The sequence below is a fragment of the Lepidochelys kempii genome, chromosome 1 (genome assembly GCF_965140285.1).
Source record: "Lepidochelys kempii isolate rLepKem1 chromosome 1, rLepKem1.hap1, whole genome shotgun sequence".
NCBI lineage: Eukaryota > Metazoa > Chordata > Testudines > Cheloniidae > Lepidochelys > Lepidochelys kempii.
The window spans coordinates 82,543,682-82,558,054 of NC_136380.1; positions in this window are offsets into that span (position 1 = coordinate 82,543,682).

Below are 14,373 nucleotides of genomic sequence, written 5' to 3' on the forward strand. Positions count from 1 at the left end.
CTTCCACAACAGTGATACTATCCCCAGCTCCTGCTCCTCCTCCTCTTTCCCAGCAGTTGTATTATCCCCAGATAGATTCAGAGCTAAGGTGGGGAGAGGCATTGAGTGGTATTAGCAGTCCACCATTACCCTCACCATTTCCCGTACTAATGGGACTATGATCATTAATGTTTTTGTTTTAGTGCCTTTCTGTCTCCAACCGGCTACCACAGTTAACAACTTTTACATGTGTCTGGCCCACAACACAGTGGGCAAAGAATGCTAGTCACGGGCACAGAGAACTTGTGATGGAATCAGGACTGAACTGACGGCCTACCTAACACAATGGGGAATGATGGCAGCAATTCAGTGCTGATCCCTTCCCCACCACACATTTCAAGATGTTGCTTCTGGAATGTTTGGAACTTATGGCCAGCATATGGGGGTGGATGAGAGAAGATCCATGGGACATTCGTATGCTGTCTTGTAATATGCTGTGGAGAGAAGGTGAAAAATACATCCCTCCCCTCTCTGTGATCCACGTGGCAATGGCAAAGAAGGGACTGGATCATTTCCTGCTCCTATCCAGACTGCATGGGTGGGAGTGGTAGGACTGGAAAAAATCTTTACATCACAACACTCCAGCCATGTGTTTCTCTCTCACACATATATTTTCACATTGAGATAGGTACATTCACCACAGAAAACTCCCACAAAAGCTAGACTATTTGAAAGCAGGAATTCCCTGGCTCTCTAATACTTTCACATTCCCTAACCTAGTCCTGATGGTTTGCAAGATATGAGGCCTTAAACTAGTAACTGTCTGGGGGCTGAATATTGCCTGGGCTGGTCTTCAGGCCTGTGGTCATTTGAGGTAACAAGGGCAGGAGGGGTATTTTCATGTTTTGGAAGTGGGCAGAGGAGAAAGAAACATTTGTTTAGCTTATTTAAAACAAAAAACAAAAAAACTGGTGGCTGTTTGAAGCCACTCAGAAGTTAGCAATATTACTTAGAATAAATCCCAGTCAGTGTGGATTAATGGACGGAGCACAGGTTCACAAAGCAGAGTGTTTGCATGTGGATAGATAGATGTTCCCTCAGTGGTGATAATACCAAAAGCAATGTAATAAGTTATATTGGTCACATGTCTTTAGCTGCCTCCCCTGCACTCTTTTCTCAGACCACCTCTGCTTGGTCTAACATTCTCAACCTCTGAGCGGCTTCAAACAGCTGCCATTAAAAAAAAAAAACACCTGCTGCCAAAATGTTTCATTCTTTCCTCCTCATATCAAGAAGCTCTCACCCCCTCAAATTAGTGACCCCCTCCAGGCTGGACATGGAACCTGTGTACTATTGGAAAAGGGAAATGCCTAGCTTTCAAATGGGACCTGGAGCACTTGTTGGAAGTACTGGAAGATGTCAAGATAGCAGGCCTATTACTATACACGGAAAAGCTATTTTGGTCATTTTTGGTGGTTTCTAAAACTGAACAGTTATAATTCTCTCTCTTAGCTAAATACAAGGACCCAGCAGCAGGAGTGCTGTGCTGCACTGCTGATGAATTCTGCCCTAAAACCAACACAGCTAGCCCTAGGAAGATCACCCTGGTGAAGCAGAAGATCCTTCTCAGGAAGCGCACAGCCAGAAGAGCATTCCCATGCCAAGCCCTGCCCTGCTGCCTGCAAAGAGGGCATGACTCAAATAAAGGGGGCATTGGCTGGAGCTTTCCTGTGCCGCAGTGATCCCTCTCCCTATCAGTCCCTTGGGGACACTGGTAACCTACATAACTGTGAGCAGCCCTGTATACAGCTAGCTTAGGACCTAGAGACAGCTGAGGCCATTTTTGTACCACCCCTTCTGAGTCGTTTTGTGTGCTCCCAGTGAAGCCACGGAACCAAATGAAGTCCAACTTCAGGCGGAGGGCTATGAAACATAGTGTTTTTAAAACTCCCTAAAACATTGCTAACATCATTTTCTGAGATACAGAGTTTCTGATGGCGTGCCATAGCATAAGCGTTCCACCGGCACTTGCATTGATTCACTGTTGGCTTTGCTACCATAATACTTATGCCAATCAAACTTTATTATCCTCCTTCCTTCTCCTCTTCCCCGTAATTATCCCCAAACTTTCCCCTTATTCCAGTAGTTTTACTACTCCCAAACTTCATACACTGTATTTGTATACTATCCTTCAGACTTTTCCCTTTCCCACTCATCCTTTCTAAAATTCCTATCTTTTATAGAGTTTTCATACTCCACACTGTATAACTACATCAAAAAAATCTATACTAAAAGAACATTAAAGTTGCAAAGTCAAGCTCTTAAAAGTTAGGAAATTCCAGAATTAATTTAGCCCTCTTTTGTGTACACATTATTCATAGATTCCAGGGCCGAAAGGGACCATTATGATCATTTAGTCCAACCTCCTTTATAACACAGGTCATAGAACTTCCCCAAAATGATTCCTAGACCCTATCTTTTAGAAAAACATCCAATCTCAATTTACAACTTGCCAGTGATGGAGAATCCACCACAACTCCCAATAAATGGTTCCAATGGTTAACCACTCTCACTGTTAAAAATGGTTGCCTTATTTCAAGTCTGAATCTGTCTAGTTTCAACGTCCAGCCACTGGCACATATGATACCTTTCTCGGCTAGGGTTGAAGAGATCATTATTAAATATTTGTTCCCCATATAGGTATTTATAGACTGTCATGAAGTCACCCTTAACCTTCTCTTTGTTAAGTTAATTGATTGAGCTCCTTGCGTCTATCACTATAGGGCAGGTTTTCTAGTCCTTTTAATCATTCTTATGGTTCTTCTCTGAACCCTCTCCATTTTATCAACATCCATCTTGAATTGTGGACATGAGAACAGAACTCAGCATGCTAGCAACAGTTGCACCAGTGCCAAATATAAAAATAAAATAACCTTTCTACTCCTACACCAGATTCTCTGGTTTATGCATATTGCCCTATCAGCCAGAGCATTACACTGGGAGCTCATGTTCAGCTGATTATCCACTATAACTCCCAAATCACAGTCACTGCTTCCAGGATAAGGTCCCCCACTGTGTAAGTGTGGCCTACATTCTTTGTTCCTAGATATATACTTTTACATTAAGCTGTTTTAAAACACACATTTTTAACCCACACCCAGTTGACCAAGAGATCCAGGTCACTCTGTATTACTGACCTGTCTGCTTCATTATTTACTACTTCCCCTATTTCTGTGTCATCTTCAAACTTTAGCAGTAATGATTTTATGTTTTCTTCCAGGTCATTGATAAAAATGTTAAATAGCTTAGGGCCAAGAAACTCTCTCTGCAGGACCCCACTGGAAACACACCTGCTTGATGATGATTCCCTTTTTACAATTACACTTTGAGACCTATCAACTAGCCAGCTTTTAATCTATTTAATGTGTGGCATGTTAATTCCATATCATTCTAGTTTTTTAATCAAAATGTTGGGCAGTTCCAAGTCAAACGCCTTACGGAAGTCTAAGTGTATTACATCAACACTATTACCTTTTCCACCAAAATTTGTAATCTCGTCAAAAAAAGATATCAAGTTAGTTTGACAGGATCTATTTCCATAAACTCATGTTGACTGGCATTAATTATATTATCCTCCTTATAATCCTCATCAAATCATATATCAGCTGCTCCAGTATGTTGCCAAGGGTTCAAGTCAGACTGACAGGTCTATAATTACCCAGCTCATCCTATTTACCGTTTTAATACTGGCACATTAGCTTTCTTCTAGTCTTCTGGAACTTCCCTAGTGTTCCAAGACAACATCAATGGTCCAGTGAGCTCCTCAGATAGCTCTTTTAAAACACTTGAAAGCAAATGATCTGGGACTGCTGATTTTAAAATGTCTAACTTTAGTAGCTGCTGTTTAGCATCCTCCTGAGACACAAGTGGAATGGAAAGAGTGTTATCAGCATCATATGATGACACTACATTATCTGTATATTCCCAAATACAGAACTGAAATATTTATTGAAGAATTCTGTCTTTTCTGCATTATTATTGATAATTCTAACATTTCTATCTAGCAATGGACCAATACCATCGTCAAGCTTCTTTTTGTTCCTAATATATTTAAAATTCCTTCTTATTATTCTTAACACTGTTGGCCCTATATTTCTCCTTGCGTCCCTTTGCTTTCCTTATCAATTTTCTACAGTTCATAGAATCATAGGATTAGAAGGGACTACAATGGTCATCTAGTCTCACCCCATGCCAGGATGCAGGATTTGTTGTGTCTAAATAATCCAAGACAGATGGCTATCCAGCCTCCTTTTGAAAATCTCCAGTGAAGAAGCTTCCACAGCCTCCCCAAGCAGTCTGTTTCAGTGTCCTACTGTTCTTACAGTTAGACTTAAAAGTGGCAATTCTTCAACAAAAAAACTTCATAAAAGGACTCCAACAAGAAACTGCAGAACTGGAATTAATTTGCAAACTGGACACCATCAAATTAGGCCTGAATAAAGACTGGGAGTGGATGAGTCACTACAAGAACAAAAAAACCCCTAATTTCCCCATTCTAATTTGCCCCTAATGTTACTCACACCTTCTTGTTAGCTGTTTGAAATGAGCCACCCTTATTACCACTACAAAAGTGAATTTTCATCCTGTTGATAACAGCTCACTTTAATTGGTTTGTCTCGACCCCCCACTGGGTAAGGCAACTCCCATCTTTTCATGAACTGCTATTTATATCTTCCCACTGTATTTTCCACTCCATGCATTGAAGAAGTGGGTTTTAGCCCACGAAAGCTTATGCCCAAATAAATTTGTTAGTCTATAGGTGCCACAAGTACTCCTCCAAGTTTTTCCTGAGATTTAATCTAATCCTGTAGTTTGAACCCATTGCCTTTTGTCCTGCCCTCTGTGGCAAAAGAAAATAACTTTTCTGCATCTTTTTATGGCAGCCTTTCAAGTATTTGAAGACTGCTTTCATATCCCCCCTTAATCTTCTCTTTTCCAAACTCAACATACCCAGTTCCTTCAGCCTTTGCTCATATGACTTGTATTCCATCCCTTTGATCATCTTTGTCACGTCTACATCCTTTCTATACATTGGTGACCAAAATTGGACACAGTACTCCAGCTGAGGCCCAATCAGTGCCAAGTAGAGCCATCTCCTGTGATTTGCACACTACGCCTCTGTTAATGCAACCTAAAATTGCATTTGCTTTGTTTGCAACAGCATCTCATTGCTGACTCATGTTGCAGTTGTGATCCACCACAACTGCCGGATCCTGCTAAGCCTGTTTTCCCCCATTCTGCATTTGTGCATTTGGTCTTTCTTCCCTAAGTGCAGCACCTTACATTTGTCTTGGTTGAATTTCATTTTGTTGTCTATAGCCCAGTTCACCAATTTATCAAGATCCCTCTGAATTTTAAGCTCTATCATCCAAAGTGATGGTACTAACTGCCCCGAGCTTTGTGTTATCTGCAAATTTGATCAGTATGACATCCAGGTTATTAATAAAAATGTTAAGCAACACTGGACCTAGAACAGATCCCTGTGAAACCCCACTTGAGACCTCCCTCCAATCCAACGTCATTCCATTAATAGTTATTCTTTTGCAGTTCTTAACCAATGATGTATCCAGTTAATGGTAGTTGTGTCAAGCCTGCATTTCTCCAGGTTACTTAACAGAATGTCATATGGCGCTGTGTCAAAAGCTTTGCTGAAGTTGAAGTACATTATGTCTACTGCATACCCCAATCCACCAAATAATGAGCTGTAGCTCACGAAAGCTTATGCTCAAATAAATTGGTTAGTCTCTAAGGTGCCACAAGTACTCCTTTTCTTTCTGTCAAAGAAGGAATTCAAGCTTCTTTAGCATGATTTGTTCTTGGTAAATCCATGATGGCTGCTAGTGATTACCCCTTCATTCTCCAGGTATTTGCAAATTGAATGTTTTATACACTGCTATAGTAGCTTTCCAGGTATCTAAGTCAGGATGACTGGTCTATAGTTCCCTGGCTCCTTGTTTTCCCCCCGCTTTAAAGATGGGCACTATGTTAGTGCTTGGCCAGTCTTCCGGGACTTCTCCTGTCATCCATGACTTTGTGAACATTGTTGACAGTGGCTCTGAGATTTTTTCAGCTAATTCCTTCAGTACTCTCAGGTGAATAGCATCTGGCCCCATTGATTTGAATTCATTCAAATTGGTCAGAAGATCTGACGTTCTATACTTACCCCAATCTGCATCCCTTCCCCTTTATTGTCTATAGTAACTTCACTAGTCATCCAGTCACATGTTTTTTTTTTGTGAAAAGACTGAAGCAAAGTAGGCATTGAGCAGCTCTGTCTTCCTATTCTCTTCCATTACCAGCTCACCTCCATTGAGCAGCAGACCCGTACCGTCCTTGATCTTTCTTTTTTGTCTGACATATTTGAAGAACCCCTTCCTGTTGTTTCTAAAATTTCTTGACAGCTGTAACTCATTTTTTGCCTTGGCTTTCCTGATTTTGTCCCTACACGCTCATGCTACCCATGTATACTTCTTTGGTGACATACCCCTCCTTCCATTTCCTATTTGTATCTCTTTTGGTTTCTAGATACCTAAAAATCTCATTGTGCAGCCACATGGCCTCTTGTGGCTCTTCTTATCTTTCTTCTGCATCGGAATAGCTTGATGCTGAACTTCTAGTATTACATCTTTTCAGAACTGCCAGCCCCCTTCCGCTCCTTTTCTTGCTAATTGGTCTTTCCATGGGACCTTGCCTACTATTTCTCTGAGTCGGTTGAAATTCGCCTTTCCGAAGTCCAGTGTCCTTGTTTTGCTTGTTCCTAGCTTCTGACTTATATTCATTACTATCAACTTCCTCTTTCTTCCACTTTTTATATATTATGTTTTAATTTTAATAGCTGCTTTTACTTCTCTCTAAACCAGGCCATTTTTTCCAGTCAATACAGCCTTATCAACTGTGGGATTGTCACTTTGGGGCGGGAGCATTTAATAAAGTTTTCTAAAACAATTATCAATCATCATTCACATTTTCTGATTAAACTCTTCCTCGCAGATGATTTGGCTCATAATTGTTTCAGGTTTGTGACATTTGTGAAATTGACACAGTCTTTAAATTGCAAGATTCTGCCCATGTCCTCTCCCCTGCTTCTGCCCCATTCTGCCTCCCATCTTCTTTACTGCTACGCTCCACCCTCCTTCTGCTCCTGCTGCTGTCCTCCCTCCTGGCTTCTGCTTCTATCCCTCTTCACCCCAGACTCCTATTCTAGTTTTCCCTGAACTCCTACCCCTATCCTCCACACGACATCTCTTACTTCTCTTTGTCATGCTCCTGCATTTGAGTCAGGTTGCCTCTTCTTTTCCCTCCACACTGCCTGGGTTCCAATAAGGGGAGCAGCAAGAGCATAAGAGACAGTCACCCTGCTCTCAGTTCTAACACAGAATTTCTCCCTTCCCTCAGCACTTATAGCATCTATCATCCTTTCCATTGGTTGTTCTAGTCATTCTCTTTTTCTTTAAAAAATGAAGGCAAAAAGACCAAACATATTGTAGTGTAACATTTTCCCTAAGAACCTGACCAATTTGGAGGAGTTTAAGGAAAAGACACTTGATCTTCTTGCTTTTAATAAAATATAAAAATAAAGTCCATCGAGCAAAGTAAAGCACCAGAAAATAGTGTTTTGGGCTCCATGAAGCTTGAAAAAATAAAAAGAACTAATATGTAAAGTAACCTAGTTGCATAGGGTTCCAGATATCATATTAGCCGGCATGCATTTTTACAGAACATAGGACTCATTGTTCTCTCTGTATATCCTTCCCTCTCTTTTCCCCATGTTTTCTTTCTCTCTTTTGCACTCCCCATCACCCTTCCCCTCCACCCCACACCTCCTTTTGTCTTTTATGGATTTTGATTGATAAGAATTTTAATGGCACACAGCCAACCTTAACATACCAGCTGGGGTTTGAATCGCTGGTACTTGGATGTATATGGATATGTTAAAATGCATCATTTTGTGATAGATCAGCTTCCCGGTTGCTTAGTGTATTATGTGACTTGATTGTATTGTTTGTCTGTTCAGACTGTATACTCCATGGGCTAAGATTGTATCTTATTTTCTCTTGTGCCATGCTCACTGCTGGTTTCCAAAGTGTCTGCATATCTGTTACTTGAGCATGCGCATGCAAATAACATTTCTCCTTGTTCCGCCTTACACTTTGGCCCCAGACCTGCGAGAGCCCTTCTTATGGGCACAGAGGGCTGTCTGTGAGGAGCAGCTTGCAGCATCTGGGCCTGAATTCCTTTGAGCAGCTAGTGTATTAAATGAATCCAGGGACCCTATTCTCCTGCTGTAAGTGATGAATAACTCTCATTGAAGTCAATAGGAGTTACTCATATCCTGTGAGGAGAAAACAGGGCCAAAGCTCTCTAAAATGATCAGAAAGAGTCTTGTAAATTTAAGTACACTGTCTGCTTACAAATAAGGAGCAGATAGGCACAGCAGGGGGAAACATTATTGTACATGTGCACACAGGCTGATAAAAATGGAGCACTGATTTGTTGTTGCAAGGTCATAACAACCACTACACAGTTTGTTCATTTAAAAAAAAAGTTTTCATTTATTGTTTTGTTTTTAAAAAGCCAACACCAATCTCACAGAGATCCTGTTCTTATCAGCAAGAATTTTACGACTGATTACTCTGAGGCAGCTCAAATAATATCACCTTAAGCTAAATAAAATAAAATAAAATATAGTAATAATAATAAATAATAAAGTGAGTACATTTCAAATAACTAGAGATATTTTATGGCTGCTTTTTCCATTAACCCACCCCCCAAAATATGTAGACATATAAGAGCTAAAATATTTTAAATAATACATTACAAAAGGCTACATAATGCCCTCGATTCATGTACAGAATAACACGATTGTCATCAATGAAAATTCTGCATGTGGATCAAGTATAGGATGCCCCCTCAATGTGTTATTAAGAGAACTTTCATACCCCAGTCTATATGTATTTTCCCATCTGTAGTTTGTAGGTTCTTGTTACAGACAGATACCTAGAAATGTTGCATTCATACAGGGAACATTAATAGCACCTGGGTACATGGTACAAGGAAGAAGATGTTTGAAAAGTACTGGCATGATAACTGCATTGGGTCAAGTTCTCCTCCCAGTTACACGTGAGCAACCCCATTGGCATCTGTGTTCCACTGTATTTCTGTAGTCCAGCAGGCTTCAAGTTCTACCTGTCTTGCAAGAAGGGAACCTTTCTTCAAAGGAATCACTGTGAGTGAAATCCTGGCCCAGCTACCAGTGGCAAAATGCCCACTGTCAGTCATTTCCAGTATAATTGACCCTGGAAGAGAGGTAGAATTTTAAGGGTCTGGGAGTATAGGGGTGAAATCCTGGTCCCACTGAAGTCAATGGGGTTTTGCCACGATTTCACTCTCAGTGAGTATACTGTACCCAGGTATATATTGTAAATTGTTGCCACTATATTTTAACAGACCAAACTAAGGAGAGGTATGTTTTTACATTTCTCTATGTAAAGTGCAGGAGGACACTCCAAAGGTTTGTGACATCACCACGAACAACTGCCAGATTCACAAACAGAGAGCCAGTTTTTACGTGGCTGGGGAGAAGAAAGAAAAAAAAAAGAAAATCTGTTTGGGAGGCTTTGCCTTCATGGAAATAAAATGGAGTTTATTGAAAACCCACTACAAATAATATGTTCATTGTGCAAATTTCTGTTTTACAATCAACAGGCAGCTTGAGAGCCAGATTCACTCATGCACTTTGGTTCTTGGCACCACTTTGGTGATGCAGAGCAGCTGTCAACTTGACCGAACTGGGTTCTTTGGGGTTGGTTCCCCATCAGGTGTACAATTGTGTGACGGTTCTCGGGATACCCAGGACTGTAAAGCAACTTATTACTTCCCTACCTCCAGCAAGAGGGAGACTTGCTTATGCTTAACTGGATGTCAGCATCACCAACTCCACTGGGTGTCAGCACCACTTTTCGCCACCCAAAACAATCTCCAGTGAGCTACCTCAGCCTTTACTTTGCCTTGCTGGTTAACAATAGGTTTATTCAAGCCCCTTTGAACTATTCCCCTTTAGCATCCAGCCCCTTATCCACTGAACACTCAGAGAAATACCAGGTCTGCTGTCCCTAAGGGAACAATGCACATACCAGCTTGAATGATTCAACTCAGGATCAGCTCCTTGTCTAACACCACAGCACTGAGATAGATTTATAGTGAAAACAACAATAACTTTATTTTCAAAGATTCAAAGTTCAAAAGATGAGTAAGAATAATGGAAATTAAATGTTACATATAAAACCAATTCATAACACGCTTTCTAGAGATTAAACTTAACATAACAGGCTAACCTTCTGTCTTAAACAGTTTATCTCATACAAATGTCCTTTGCAGTGTTTCAACCAGGGCAGGCTGTGATCTTGTTTTCATTAATGTAATTACACTACCTGATTACTTCCTAGATGCAGGATAAGGAGGCAACTTCCTAATCTTCTCCTTATATCCCTGAAGGTATGTTGTTTGTACCCAGAGTCAAAATAACCCCCTGTAGTTTATTCTCCAGTGTGCTACCTCCCTGATGACTTCACATCCCCCGCCCCACTGACTTTGAATGGGGCTTCCATTGTGTTGGCTTACAATGCTTAATGTACATGTTGCCAGAGAGACAGGTGACTACACAGCTTTTCTCTAACAGAAAAACCTGTTTGTCAGTTCCGCCTTGATACAGACTTTAGGAACATACTTTCAGAATACATACCTAACTCCTTACATAGTTTCTGTACACCCATTTCACAATAGTATTAATTACCAGCAAGACCCTGGCTTTGAGAACTCACATAGCATTCTTTGGTGAACCAGATGTATGTCCCAGGATCAGGATATTCTTGTAGCCCTCTTGCCAGATGGCACTGAGGGGCTCTTAGAGTCACAAGCTGCTTTGCACCACCAGAGCAGCTCAAAGCAGCCAGAGTGCACTGATGCATCTGGCCCACTCTGACAGGTGTAAATGACTATAAAATGTGCAGGACAGTGGAGAATTAGACTCAACAGTGTGTAAAAATCCTAATTCCTTGCCTGAAGTCAGTAATTATAAGATGTAGTTGGAGGAGAAATTATTTTGTCATGTGCTGAACCCAAGTGGTATTTTAGGGAGGGTAAAGTGAAGAAAGAATGTAAGTAAAACTTCCACATAGTATTTGTCCAGTTGCAGATATGATCATAGACATGTATTCCTGTAACTTTCTACATCATCTGCTGCCATGATATGTTACTGGTCAAAAGTAAAAAATGAACAAGAAAAATAGTAAAGGTTTTAGTCAGAATTAGCAGCAATGCACTTTGGTGGAATTACATTTAACTCTGACTGTAGGGTAACATTTGAAGACACTGCTTGAGCATCTTTAATATTTCTGTTTCTAATGATGTGACTATATGTTACATGAATGGAAACATAGTAGAGGTTAGCAGCATCACAAACGTAAGAGCTGTTGACAGAAATAGAGAGAGAGGGGGTGAGTGTGGGGAATCACATGCCATTGCATAACAGAGGATTTACATTTTAGTACCATGCATTCTCAATGTTCTAGCAGTTTACTGTGTATTTACATTTCTTTTCAAGTTAACTGTGGATCCATATTTACAGGCCCGCTGACAGGGGTGGGGGGGGGAGGGAGAGGGGGCAATTGCCCAGGGGCCCGGGCTATTTAAAAGGGCCGGAAGCCCTGGACCCGTTTAAATCAGAGCAGGCCGCAGGGCCCACTCTGCAGAAGCGGTGGGCTGGGGAAGTCAGTGGCTGCCCCGTGCCGCCCCTGCAAGGAATGGCCTCCTGTCTGCCATGGGCACCAGCGCCAGGCAAGTAGGGCTGGGTGGGGCCCCGGGGGATGGGACTGCTCTGTGCTCCCAAACTTCAGCTGTTCTGCCCCCTAGGACTCTGCTGGGAGGAGGGATCCCTGCTCTGTGCTGGCTCAGCAGGGCTGGTGAGTGCAGCTTGGGGCAGGAGATGGGGGAGTGACTCTCTGGGGGGCTTGTGGGGGGGTGCTGGCTATGAGGGGGTGGGGGGCACTGGGTAGTGGGGGAGGTTTGTGTGTTTTGGAGTGCTAGACAATGTGGGGGAGTTTTGAGGGGTGCTGGGCAGTGCGGGCGGCCCGTGTGTGTTGGGGTGTTGGGCAGTGGGGGGGCTGTGTGGAGTGCTGTGTAGTTGTAGTGGAGGGGCTGTGGGGAAGGGTATTGGGTAGTGCAGGATGGGGAGATCTGTGTGTGTTGGGGCGCTGGGTAGTGGGGGCTCTGTGTGGGGTTGTGGTGAGGCTGTGGGGCGGGGGATGCTGGGAAGGGATGGTGGTGCTGGGCAGTTGTGGTGAGGTTGTGGGTGGGAGGGCGCTCAGCATGGTGGGTCTGGGGGAGGCTGGGCATAGGGTGTTGGGTGAGGAGGCTGTGTGCCGTAGCATGGGCCAGCCCCAGAGGGGAAGGGGCACGCTGGCAGCATCTGGCTGGGCAGGCTAGTGTGTGTCTGGCAGCTGCTGGTTTGTAAACAGTGCTCTCGTACCAGGCTGGGCAGAGCGGGGCCGTCCCCTCCTTGCCATGCCCCATTGCCTCTGGCCAGCCCCTCGCTCCCAGGACTGACTTCCCCACACCATGCTCCATTGTCCCATGGGGGCCCACAAATGTGTTTGGCACTGAGCCCAAAAAAGGTTAATCTGGCCCTGGCTCCTAGGCGTGCATGGCGTGGTACTGGCAGCAGCGAAGGCAGCCAGGCGAGCACATCCCTTTCTAAGGGGCCCATTCATTGTTCTGCCTTGGGGCCCGGAATTGCTGTCCGCAGGCCTGCATATTTTATGGTGTGATCTACTAAACCTTTGGTTTCTTTTTACGATTTCTAAGTCTTACTTTATTTGTTGATAATGGCCTTAACAAAGACTAGTTCTGCATCTCTCTTGATGCAGACATTACGTGACTCTTAATTAACATGTTTACTAGATAATAGATGTCAACTCAAGCATACATATTTCAGTGTATCGCTAGAGTGCATTCCCTAGCAATGAACACAAAGTGTCACTGTGACCACACACTAATATTCAAAGAAACCTGCAAACTTCCCACTAATTTGGAATTTATTTACTTGTCCTGTGTGTGTGTTCATTTGGAACTTTTAGCATTAATTATCTTTGGTTCAAGTAATTCTAATTATCTTCATTTTTACAACACCTATATCCAAGGGGTTAGAGTATTTTGAAATTGTACTCTGTGCTGTACATAATAAAGACAGAACACAAGTATGGTGGCAACACTGTAATTTGAATTGCCCTGTTGGATGTGCCACTTCACAGAATAATGAATACTGGAGAAACAAATTGGTCTGTCAGAGTCAATAACTCAATGGTCTGAGTTGCTGGTCACTAATGCTTCCTGTGCTCAATCAATGTGCTGGAGGAGCTATTCTGTTCAAAACAGTTAAGGGATGAGCAGCAGCAGCAGACGTGGCAGCAGGAGTGGGAGAGAGAGTGAGAGGATTCACAGGGTTGGGATTTTGTTGTTGAAAGGAAGAGAAGGAGAAGAAAGAAAAAACATCCCCCTTTAAAAAAATCCCAAACAAAAGGATAGAGCCCATTTGGTCCTGTGCATGCAGAAGAAGGGAAACCAGTTCTGTTCCCCCCTTCACCTCATCCTGCAGTTACCCTGATGAAGGAAAAAGCTAATACCTGCAGGATGGCAGGGCAGAAGCAAAGAAAGATTCTAGATGCCTTCAATGGAATTAAATCCACTAGAGCAACCAAAACGAAAATTAAAAGGAACCCTATTCCGGAGGTTCAGGCCACCAGCTTCCTTTCACACCTTCTCTGGACTGTTTGGCATCAGACTCCAAAGAGGAAAGTTAGGTGCAGACTGTTCCCAAAGCAAGTCATGCTGGCGCTGAAGTTTCAAGGGAGGAAGTAGTCATTATAAACAAAATTACAAATAATGCAAAACAAACTGGACGACTCTTGGGATCACATATAAGCAGCCTTTAAAATGAATCTGTGAATCTACAGAACCACGCTTGAGCAAGAAAGGAGATTAAATAGTATAAAGACAAGATGGACACTATAGGTCTTACTACAATAATATGAGACTATTGGAGTTTACCTGAGGGTACCAAATCAGGAAACACAGATGATTTCCTCCAAGTATGTGTTTGAGGCTCTATACTTGTTCATCACTGAAAACGTTAGAGCTCACTAGGCTACAAAAAATACTTCTGGAAAAAGTATAAGGACAGTTATTTTCAACTGTGTTCTATACCAGAATAGGACTGTGAGGGCTGCCAGAGCTCTTGGCAAAATAACTTATTTAAGTATCTAAATAAGAGGGAAACTT